The sequence below is a fragment of the Argentina silus genome, assembly GCF_951799395.1.
Source record: "Argentina silus genome assembly, chromosome: 11".
Taxonomy (NCBI): domain Eukaryota; kingdom Metazoa; phylum Chordata; class Actinopteri; order Argentiniformes; family Argentinidae; genus Argentina; species Argentina silus.
Window position 1 is genome coordinate 19,394,194 of NC_139665.1, and position 12,411 is coordinate 19,406,604.

The following is a 12,411-nucleotide window of genomic DNA, read 5'->3' on the forward strand; positions in this document are numbered from 1 at the left end:
GGCCTGTTCCAGGCTTGATTGAATTGGGTTTCAGCAAATAAGGTACGCTAAAAATCCCATACCCCTTCCACTCTGTTTCCCATATCCCATAGTGAGATGCCTCCCTCGTCTCCTTCAGAGAACCGGGGTTAAATAGCGTAACCCAAAGTGGTGCATAATGCTGATTTAGGCCACTCTAATAGGGAGCTAACTGTGTAGTGCCTTTGTGAATCAGGCCCCTTTAAAAATGCATGCTCGCTCTTGGCTTTGTATCCTTAATGAGGTGTGTCTGAAATATTTGATAGCTTCTTCCTCATTTGAAAAACAAATACGTTTATTGTCATTAATTTTTGATGGGGAAATGAATATATGTAAAACACATACATTAATTAGGCTGTTTTGATCAATTGTTTCTGTCTAATATGCTTTGAGTATTTCCGCACAAACTCCCCACAGGCTACACTGGTGCATATCATTCGCTGGCGCTTAGGAGGGGAACTATTTAATTTTCAAAGTGGGTTTTAACGTCTTTAAAGATTCCACACAATCAAAAATTAAATTATCAATTTTCTCATAGCGGAGGGAAATATGGCTATAGTGTAACATGGATATTTGTGCCTAAATGGTTGTTGCTAGAAGGGTGGAAAATACATAGACAAATCAGAATGCAGTGAAGTTCTACATGCTTAGATTGTTTTAATTAAAGGGTGTACAGATTCCAATTCGATTTAAACTGTGGCATGTGAGTATGTTTTGTATTCCAACGTTATCCATGGTGTTATTGAAACAAAGCTTAAGCACAGGGATGACAATTATTACCTCAACTGGATCACTGTATGGCCTCTACCAAGTGGTCTGGACCTTTATGGAACATGAAGTTCTGCGTTCACTCTTTAGGTCATCTGACTGTTCCCCCTTACTTGCTGCACTTTTATCATATTTAGTTTTGTTCATGGTTGTGCAGTGAAAAGCAAATTCTCATGTTCTTAGTTACAACAACCAGTACGAACAGAGGCTCTGGGGTTTCTACGTTGCATCGGGTAGTAGACTTATACATTAGTTCTCGCACCAAAATGGACTAAACCAATAACTTTGGACATAAACCCGGTATTTTCATGTTCAATCTAAATCGAGTCAGGAAGTGATTTTCCCTAAATCTAAAGATTGGGCTTTGGATGGTCCATCAAATCACACCTCCAAGAAAATCTTGTTCATCTCGTAGCAGTAAATCAAGGTGAAATCAGCCAGTGTAGTCCCTCTTCGTAAACAATCGCTGTATAGCTTCAAACACATTGTTTAACGATCACTTTGATCTTATGGATGGTCGGTCCTTGCATCCATAGCTTTGTCTATGAAATTAAGAATGGTTACATTTCTCTAGCCCATCCCTCAACTGAGGGACGGGATATCGCTTTGTTGTTGTTTGAATCCCAGATTGTCCCTTTAACCCATAGTATTTAAAGGTTGACTTCGAAATGCTTTGAGTTAGAAAGACACATACTGCTTACAACTTGGAAGCCCATATGCTAGTAGTGATAGACATAGCTAACATAGAAGTATGCCATTTCAGAAGATGATTGATTACCAGTTCACCAGATGAGTCACATTACTTGAACTGCCATGGCAAAGGGTAACCTAAATGTGAAGTGTTATATCATTAAAATGCAATATTGTGACAACTTGGTGGAATTATATTGATCTGTATAAGACTTCATGAAAGTTGAGCGATAATGAGTTCTACGGCAGACATAATGCAGTCTAGGCCATGGTCACTAGATGGAAGTGGAGTTACATGTGAATAAACCAGTAATACATCTCATGGCCACTCGATGGAGGTAGCGTCCCATGTGAATGAAGCAGCTACCACATGAAGGCAAGAGTAGGATGTCGATGCCGTGTTGAAAAATGTGATGAATTATCTTTGGCAGCACCTTGGACAGTGCCAATTGGTGAGTCATACTTAGCAACGTATTCAGGATGTTGGAATTCAACAGTCAAGCCCGACTAGCAATCAATTACCACACATTTACCACGTTGCAACCGGCTTATATCAAACAAAGAGAATATTTAAGATGAAGAGAATGAAACATTTGATGGTTCACGATGAATCATATATACCTACCACATAGAACATCAGTGGAACCTAAGACATCGACACGTAGCAGTCAGAATTTATTGTTGTTGTAGTCAATTAACCAGTAGATATTTTTGTTCCAACAAAATATGTTTCTACAAAATGAACACAGTAGAACACAGAGGTAGTAGCCTAGCACATGGTCATTACAATAACAGGTTTAGATATCAATATGTGTATAAACACTGAATTTAAATGAATAGAAAACTGTTTCCCTCTGCCCTCCTGCTTGCATAACAAAGATGCCATTGCTTCTTGAACATGAACCCAGTAAATGTAATGTTGCATTTAGGGGTACATTGTAGGTTTCATTGAGCCTATAAATTATAATATTATCCCCATGTATTTTTCCTGTGCCTCAATTTATGAGGGCCTATCGCTGCTGATTGTGAAGAGATGGTAAATTACACTCTCAGACATCTCCAGTCAATCAGTGGTGTTCTCTGTCCATCTCTGCATGCCATGATATGTGTCACCTCCCCTGAGGCTATGTTGCACCATGGTGTGTCCCCTCTTTGCCTCTCTCCTCTTTCTTCTGTCCCCTCTGGCTCTCTCTCCTTTCCCTTCCACTCTGTTTCTCTCCTCTCCAATATTCTCCTCTCCTCTCTGCATTCCACTCCACTTCTCTCCTCTCCAAGCGTCCCCTCTTCTCTTTTCTCACTCCTCTGCACCTCCCTCTTCCCGTTTGTCTATCCCTCCCTCCCTCCCTCCCTCCTTCCCTCCCTCCCCCCCTCCCTCCCTTCACCTCTCTTCCTCATTCTTTCAGAGCTATTGAAAAACAGAATGGAAGCGGAGGCAAACAGCAGATGAAAGATTCCTGCTTCGTCTTCTTGACCCTGTGCCTCGGCACATTGAAAGAAAGCTCATACGCACGCACAGCCTTTTGTTGTGTTTCTCAGTTACCAACCACCGCCTAAACACCATATTCTCTCTCTGTTAATGCACACTAATAGGCAGCCATATCAATAGGTCTGAGGCTGCCATGAGAGGCCAATCCATTCTGACATGGTGTGCGTTAAGTGGCTGGCTTAACGAGCACGGATGCTAATTGGCTGTGTTTTGGCTCTCTATTCATTAGCAGCTGGGGTCAGGCAGGTCCAGCAGGCAGGTGTCCTCTCTCTCTTTCTCTCTTTCTCTGTTTCTATCTCTTTCTTTCTATCTTTTTGTTCTTTCTGTCTTTCTCTCTTTCTCTCTCTCTCTCTCTCTCTCTCTCTCTCTCTCTCTCTCTCTCTCTCTCTCTCTCACTCACTCTCTCCCCCTTCTCTCTCTCTCTCACTCTCTCTATCTCCTTCCCTCCTTCTCTCTCTCTCTAACTCACTTTGTTTCTTTGACCGTACAGATAGGCACGGCATGCCGCCACAGATCCTCCCACTTCAGCTCCCACTTAATTCAATCAATTCTCTGATTGGGTTTGGATACAAACAGCATGCATGCACACATGCACACACAACACAGACACAGACACAGACACAGACACAGACACAGACACACACACACACACACACACACACACACACACACACACACCTCCCACTGTCTAATTAGCTACCGTTCCATGTCAGTCTCCCTCTGGTGAATAAATAAAAGGCCAGAGGGCACAGCCTTGACTTTTAAAGGTTGTATCTCTCACTCACATGTACAAACACACACACACATACACACACGTGCGCGCGCGCGCACACACACACACACACACACACACACAGCAGGCACACCTGGTTAGATGTTACAGCCAGGGACCTTATTACAGATTGTCTCAGACGAGAGTGTAAAGCTAGCGGTAATGAGCTCTTGATTTGGTTCTGATAAACCCGGACACCCACAAAGCATCTGGTTACTGTTGAGTACAATTATATGTTCTAAATGATTGACGTGTAACAAACAACAATAACTGCTATCATTATTTGTGATGCTTATATGTATGAAATGTTTTTGATAATTCATGTGATTTCAGTGTGTGTATATTATGCACCAGGTCCACAGTATTAGACTAGGTTCTAAGACTGGCTGTAAATGAAGTGCTACGTCTAATAGTTTAACATATCCACACTTTTTTATGCTGTTAAAATGTCACCCAAAGACACCATCAGTATCCCTGGTGTTATTTTAGTTTTGCAGACAGCCAGCATACTGCATACTGTAGCTAGGCGACATTCTCTCAGAACTGGATTCCATCAGAACTGACCATAAGAGCCATACTTCTACTTGTCATTTGGCCGAGTAACGCAAATCAAACATTCATGTTGAAAATCCGAACATTCCTGAAATGATGAATCATAATGTTCCTGTATTCCATAAGCCTTACAGTGCTTTTCTCCCCACTGATGCTTTAACCATCTCCACTGACTGCTGATGCTCTGTCTATTGACGGCTAATTGCTGGTTCCCAGAGTGGATGAGGGGGGATAGAGAGGTGATCTCTGTCTTATCTCTGAGGTACTGTTATGCTAGGGCCCAAGAATAGACCCTCCTGCCCCTTAAGCCAGCCCATTAGGGGATAAAGAGAAGTGGGCAAGAAAGGATGGGAGATCAGAGGAGTAATTACGCCCAGAGTCATCCGAGAGCATCCGCAAACATTTGTACTGTTCTGACAGTACTCTCCTACATTATGTGCTAGGCTTTCTCTGTAAATGGACAATGATTGAACTCTCGTAAACTAATATACATATTTTCCGGAGTGGACAGTGAGACCCATATACAGGAGTTGTTCTTTGTTTGGGTGGAATCTTAACAATTCCGAATTCAGGAGGCGCTGTATGCCTTCTCTATTTAGAATAAAGAAAACAAAAAGGATGTAAAGTCCAATCAGATGAAAAAGCTTGAAAATACATAAATAGGCCTTTTTTGAATACTTTTGAATCCTTGTATGAACAAGGTTTGATATTCGTCAGTTCCAGTGCAGAATGCCTGACTGTGTATGTGTGATTGAAGCAGCTGTAGGTGCAGCTCAGTTCTCACGCTAGCCTGATTCTGTGATCATCAATGGAGCCAGCTTCTTTTAAAGATAAAAACATCAGGACGGATGCCTTCATTAAGTGACAGACAACATACATCTGTCTCACGCACGTCTTTGAACATCAAAAACACAAACTCTCTCATCCACATCTTCCCCCAAAAGTTACTGGCAAACACAATGACCCCTGTGAACTCAAAGTAAAACCAACAAAAACAAAAACCAACAAACAAAGTAGGAAAATGAGGCACTGTCTATTCCTCTAAGGTTATTTAATATGTAGCTTTTTATTTTATGTTTGATGACTCTGCTTCACAATGAGCTTGGTTCAGCGCGATGCCTTCCCCTTTGCATAGTTATGCATTATTGTGTGTGTGGGTGTGTGTGTGTGTGGATGTGTGTGTGTGTGTGTGTGTGTGTGTGTGTGAGTGTGTGTGTGTGTGTGTGTGTGAGTGAGTGTCTGTCAGTATGTGAGAGCTAGAGACGCTGGCATTTGATGACTGCTGATGGTGAATGCACCACCACACGCTGCAACTCTTGCATAGATAATGTGGTGAGGCAGGAGTGCAGATTGCAATCAGCGTAGAACGAGGGAAAGAGGGAGGAAGAGCTGAGCAGTGTAGCCAGATTCAACAGGTGAAGAGGGGGGAGGGGGGAGGAAAGAGGGAGGAGTGGGAGGATGTGCATCTCATATCCCAGCCCCAGAGCTTTAACCACTTCTGTTGTGACACATGCACACACATACAGTAAACACATACAAATAATGAACTTAGTGTACATACATACATAAATACATACATACATATTCAGATTTGCATCCCTCAAAATGTACTATTAAACTTTGTTTTGACTGTATGTTTAAACATTGAGTAGCATATAGACATTCACTCAAACAAAGTTTAATAATACATTTTGAGGAAATCTGAATATGTATGTATTTATGTATATATGTATGTTGATTATGTTTACTGTGTTTTACGTTGTGTTTACTGTGTATGTGTGCATTTGTATTCAGTGTGTGTGTGTGTGTGTGTGTGTGTGTGTGTGTGTGTGTGTGTGTGGCCTGACGGATACGATGAGCTCGGGCTGGACCTGGCCGGGCCTGATTTTAAACTAATTCCAGCCCGGCCAGGCTTGAGTTTGCCATGAGAGAGTCATGTTTAATTCGGTTTTTATATATATAATCTTCCGTGGCTGTGTGCGATAAGTTGTTATTTTAGGCTATATACATATACTGTATATGTATATATAAGAAAATATAGGCTATTATCTAAAGAAATAATCCAAATAATTGAGTTTGTTATAATACTTTAACACTTTATAATTTACTTTTCATAACTTAACTAATAAACTGTATATAATACTTGCTGTTTCAGGCACTGAGCCATATGTGTCACCACAAAAACCAGATTAGGCCTGCAATTGTCTGCTGACTGGGAGGTGTTTGTGTTCTATTTACTTGTGTTACTGTACCCTTCCAACTTTGTTTATTCTGAGACATACACTCTACATTCAGCTCTTGTCATCCAAAGCCCCAACCGTGATGTATTCAGTGGACAGTGGGAGTCAGAGGTCTGCAAAGGCCTTGCCCTTGTGTGTCTCATCAGCCTCTCTCTGCAGGCTGCTTGTCCATTCTAGTCTTTTCATCCCTTAGAGAGAACACGCAAACACACACACACACACACACTCACTCTCTCTCTCTCTCTCACACACACGCACACACACACACACACACACACACACCCATACACCTACCACACACTCAAAAAAGGAAACACACAAAAACCAACGCCATATTACATTCTCTCTCATCTCTCTATCTCTGTAACCCTTTCTCTCTAACCCCTTTCCCTCTCTCTCTCTCTCTCTCTCTCTAACCCCTTTCCCTCTCTCTCTCTCTCTCTCTCTCTCTCTCTCTCTCTCTCTCTCTCTCTCTCTCCTGCTCTCTCTCCTGGAACTGTCCTCCTATTGAACCTTTACTTCCAATCCTCATTCAGGTTAGATTAGTTTTCCGAAGCCCGTAGTGTCACTCTTGTCATCCTCTCATTAGTGCTCTTAACAGGAGCCAAACTAAGCAGGACTAAACGGTAGTGACTGAGCTCAGGGCTTCTCTTCCCGAGGGCCCTCAGGAGAACCCTTCTCAGGGATCTGATTAAGTTAACCCCAGAGGTGTTGAAGCAGCGGTGGAACCCTCTGACTGGCAAAGGCTAGCAACAGTATACTTTAAAGGGAATGTGCTATCAGAAGGAATGTAGCGGTTAGAGTTAGAATTGATCTTGAAAGGATTGGTCATTCAAATTAAGAAGTTAGTGTATGAGTCAGGGGAACATGACATGCTCACTCATGGAGTAGTACATGTAAAACATGAATATTAGATGAAACAGTTTTGTGTTTAAGAGTGCCACTGTTACGGTTCCCCCTGCTAACCAACCCTCTGGCACCTTGAGGCCGTGGCGGTCATCACTGGAGCGTGGAGGTAAACCTTCCACGAGACCCACAGCCGCTTCTAGCCCTCCAGAGTTCCTAGCTGTTCCTTGTGTTTTGTCTTTTCCCTTGTGACTCACCTCGTTCTCCTGTGATCCTATAGAACCCTCGTCTTCTGTGGGTTCCCCCTCGTCTACCTTCCACGGACCTATCCCATTCCTGTCTGACTACCCGCCTGCCTGCCCGACCCCTGCTCGTCTGACTACCCGCCTGCCTGCTTGACCCCTGCTCGTCTGACTACCCGCCTGCCTGCCGAACCCTGGACCGGCCCTGGACTACCCTCATTTGGATTATATCTCTCTCTCTCTCCCCTAACCTTTTCCCTTTTATTATTAAATACGCCTTCGGGCTTCATCTCCCCTCTGTGTGAGCCGTCGCTTGGTTCCTCAGACCTTCTGTGTAACAGCCACGGCATTATTCCATTTCCTAAAATCATGAGGTGGTAGGTATCATGAAGATCTTAGAAACAATAGTGGAACATTCTGTTAACAAGTTAAGAGTTGTACTGACAAAGAGGACAAAAGGTTCCCTCTGCCACTACCACTGCTCCCAGTCGCACTGCAGTCAATAAATACCAGAGACAATCTCTCCGTTCTCCTGTATCAGACAGCCTCTAAATCCAGACTTGGAAGCATTCAGTGCTATCTGATTCCTGCCTTCACATCCGTCGACCCACCGATATACCCCCCCCCCCCCCCCCACACACACACACACACACACACACTCACAAACACAAACACAAGCGCGCACACACACACACACACACACACACACTCACACACACACACACACACACACACACACACACACACACAAACACAAGCACACACACACACACTGGCAGAGGCTCCCCACCTGTTCGCCTCATATTTAGCGCTATCTGATTCCTGCCGTCACATTCCTCGACACGACACACACACGCACACACGCACACACACACACACACGCACACACACACACACACACACACACACACACACACACACACCAGCAGTGGCTCCCCACCTGCTTGCCTCGTATATGTCATAACATGCCGTGTCCCGGTGTGAGATATGGGGGCTGATTTAATTTGTGGGGAGCCGTGGAGGGCTCCTTATCACACGGTAAATTAAATGCCACTGGATCTCTGTCATAAATATATCAGCCACATGGTGACATCATACATAAACCTCCTCATCATACATAAACGTGGCGTAGAGTGTGTTAAGAACACGCCTATGGAATGTGGAGGAGGTTATGTATACACAGCTGACCCTACGGCAGTGCTGCTGAAGCATATTGCAAGAATGAGGGATAGCTAGGTAGGTTTAAAAATCTCTGAAAGGACCAAGCAGGATTTCCTGATATGAACTTGACATGGTGGTGTATATTGCCCATTGAGATTGAAACAAAAAATAGATCTTATAGCATAGTCATGATCCCCCACAGACTGCAACTAGAACATAAAGCATTTGCGTAAAAAGATAATTGTTCATTAAACACCAGAAAACAATCAGGTGAGCTCATGGTGAAGTTGGTTGAGACTGTTTCTGATCAATACCTTTGATTAAATGCTCCATAGATCCATAGGTGAGTTCCAGTACGATTAGTCATGCTGCCTCTGTGTTACAAACTGATAACGATCTTCAAGACTACCAATATCTATCCATCTTAAACATAAACAACTTCTTGTGTATTTTCCAGCCTTTTGTTCTTGCTTTTCTTTTTTCTCTCAGAATAGATTAATGTAAGATGTGGCTTCTTATCAGATTCAGCCTTAGAGGACCTATTTTTAAGCCCCAAAGCGAAAGCATAAACAGGTTTCTATTCTTCACTTTTCTAGGAAAAACAACAAATGTTGTTTCCATGGGGACACATAAGCAAGTTGGGCAACCAAATCGAGTTCATCAGCGGGATAGTGTGTCGCCGTAACCCAAAGTGGGAGTGTGTTTTTTAAGTGGTTGCAATTTCTCTCAGATCTTTTGGATGTCGTAAGAGATTATTTTTTTCCGTAATGGGATAGATAGACTAAGGCAATTGATGGAGAAAAATACCTCCCATTGCCTCATGGTCCCCTCTTTCTCCCTCTTCACGCCTTCCATACCACTCTTTTACACCTCCCTTTCTTCTGCTTTTAATTCATTGCAGAATTCTAAACATTATATCAGATATTACTCATACTATTCATCCTTTTATCATATTTACACTTTCCCAGGATTGGCCATCTGTTACTGTTTGTGTGTTTTGTGCCCAAATTAGTCAGACGGTCCAGTTTGAAATATCTTGACACACAACAAATGTAAAACATCCTAAGTCATCAGCATATGGGGCAGCATAAGGTAAGGAAGGCATTTAGACAGCTTTAAAAGGAGCTCAGACATACCGCTTCAACACGTGACGGTTGAGAAAAGCAGATTGAATAAAGCTTTCATCTGACCACTTTTCATCTACACAGAAGCAACACGTTGAGGATGGCTTTAGCTAGCTGTAGAGACGCTTCCAAAGTGTTGATGAGACGCAAATTAACACACACACACGGACTCACACACACACAGCACACACACACACACACACACACACACACACACACACACACAGACTCTCACACAACACACACACACACACACACACACAGACTCTCACACACACACACACACACACACACACACACACACACACACACCAATTTGGGTTTAGATCAGAGTGTTACCGTCTCACTGTGTACACGAACATATGGGTCCTTTCTACTTGTCACACAAACATATTCACCTTAAAGAAACTCAGTTCTTGTTTCAATCAAACTTTATCTTCAATGTAAAATCCAGAGTACTGCCTAACAGGCAGGAAAACTAGAAGTCAGAACTCTCACACTAAACAGAGCTCTTACTTTACTGTGAGTGATCTCAAATGCTGACCCTTGTACTTCCATTGAGGACAGTGCACTGCTTTCTGTTGGATTGTACTCTTCACATTGTCTCTCTCCACAGCTCTTTCTGTGAAACAACGTTCCATTCGCTGCCTGCTCTGCATAAGTAACCCACTCAGACGTTACGTTCATGCAAACCATATGATAATGACTCTGAATACCAGATATAGAGTTTTAACATTTGAAATTATTCTGTAATTTCTAACTAATGCGTGACTAATAGCTTTCTCGCTCTCTCCCTTCTCCCTTCTCTCCTTTTTCCTCACCCTCCCTCTTTTTGAAAGGCTCTTAGTTCCTAATAGCCTGATTTCGCGGCCTTTTTCTGCAGTTTGTTAGGAGATGTGGCGAAAACATCGGAAATCAGGGATAAAAACCCGCCGCTTCGCCAAAGGAAGTTTTAATTGGTGCCCCAGGGAAAAATGCTCTTCCCGTTTTGTAAATTTCTCTGCCTTTGTGGAAGATACGAGCAACCGAATGCCCGCTGGGGAAGGGGGAGCGGTAATGTTGACAAATATTCAAAAGGGTCGCTCTAACGACTGCCTGCTTGACAACAAGCTTGTTTGCATTTTCATTTCTGAAATGGAGACTGTTTTTATGACTAAATGTTCCGGTGGTTTAGGGGAATCATCTGAGTGAGCTGTGGTGTGTGCTTCTGTCACTCAAGAATATATCATGTCTTCGTTAGCACCTAACACAACAGATGACTTTTACACGGCCGCAGAAACTTTTTGTGGAATGACTTACACATGTGAAAAGTGAAATCACTATACGTAGGACGAGGCTACGAACTGAAATGTATTTCATCTAGTGTACCTTGACATTTCATGTACTGGTTGCAGTTGATTATTCTGGTTGTACTGGTTGCACTTCATGTTTGCAGTGGAGATGGACTAGCACAGCCACAATATAAAGACCTTAGGAATGTCAACTTATTTAGTCTTTACACATGTATACAGTATACAGTATATACATTTCCCAGCAGCCACTTCAGAACTTCGTCACCACTGTAGCTTCAACTGTTAGCGTCTTTAGAATCTGTTCTCCTCTCCTCCTGTCACGTCTAAACGGTTCATCTCACTCCCTCAGTCCCTCTCGGTCTTTCTCTCTGTGCTTTCATACCCATATTGGCCGGTATTGAATTTCTGTCTCTCCAACGGCAACCACAAACTGCCAGCGACGCTGGAGCCTAAACTCTAAAGAAACGTCCATCAAAGGCGGGCGAACTGGAGGAGCGGACTGAGACAACAATGGCGTCAAGAGTGACCTTGTGACAAGCCACCGTCACTGAGAGTAATTGCCTGTCATGTGCCGTAGTGTATAATTTTAAATAAAAGTCCTTCTGTAATTCATTAAAGTTAAGCAGGGGTGGCCAAGGTCACCACACATGTCCTGCAAGAGAGGCATAATTGAATATCACACCCATTTCTGGCTAAAGAGTGATAGGGGGACTACAATGTCAGGTGTGACTTTAGGTTCAGGGGAACGCATTTGCATTTGAATACAGCCCATTAGATCAAATCAAATCACATTGCATGCAGCCATAATTTACATGACGAAATGCTTTGGGATCATGCTTCTCGCTCAACAATAACAATCATCAACAATCAACAGGTCAGCAATCAGTAGGGAAGTTGAGCATGTAGATGTAATGTTGGCATGTAGATGTTGTATTGTGTTTGGGTGTTTACACACAACAACAAATAGGGCATTGGACCTATCTCTACCTCTCTCTTCATTACTATTTCCTTCACTTACTTCCTCTCTTTCTCCCCTGCCCCGTGCCTCATTAATCCCTCAATCCTAGCCAATGAAAACAATAAACAAGTGGAAAACAGGTGGTTTATTCCAGCTCCTCTGACTTTTAAATCACACTGAGTGGTGCACTGAGACAGGAGAGATCATCCCCCCCCCCTCCCCTCTCCCCCCCTCCCCTCCTATCTCGATTTCCCTCTCTGGC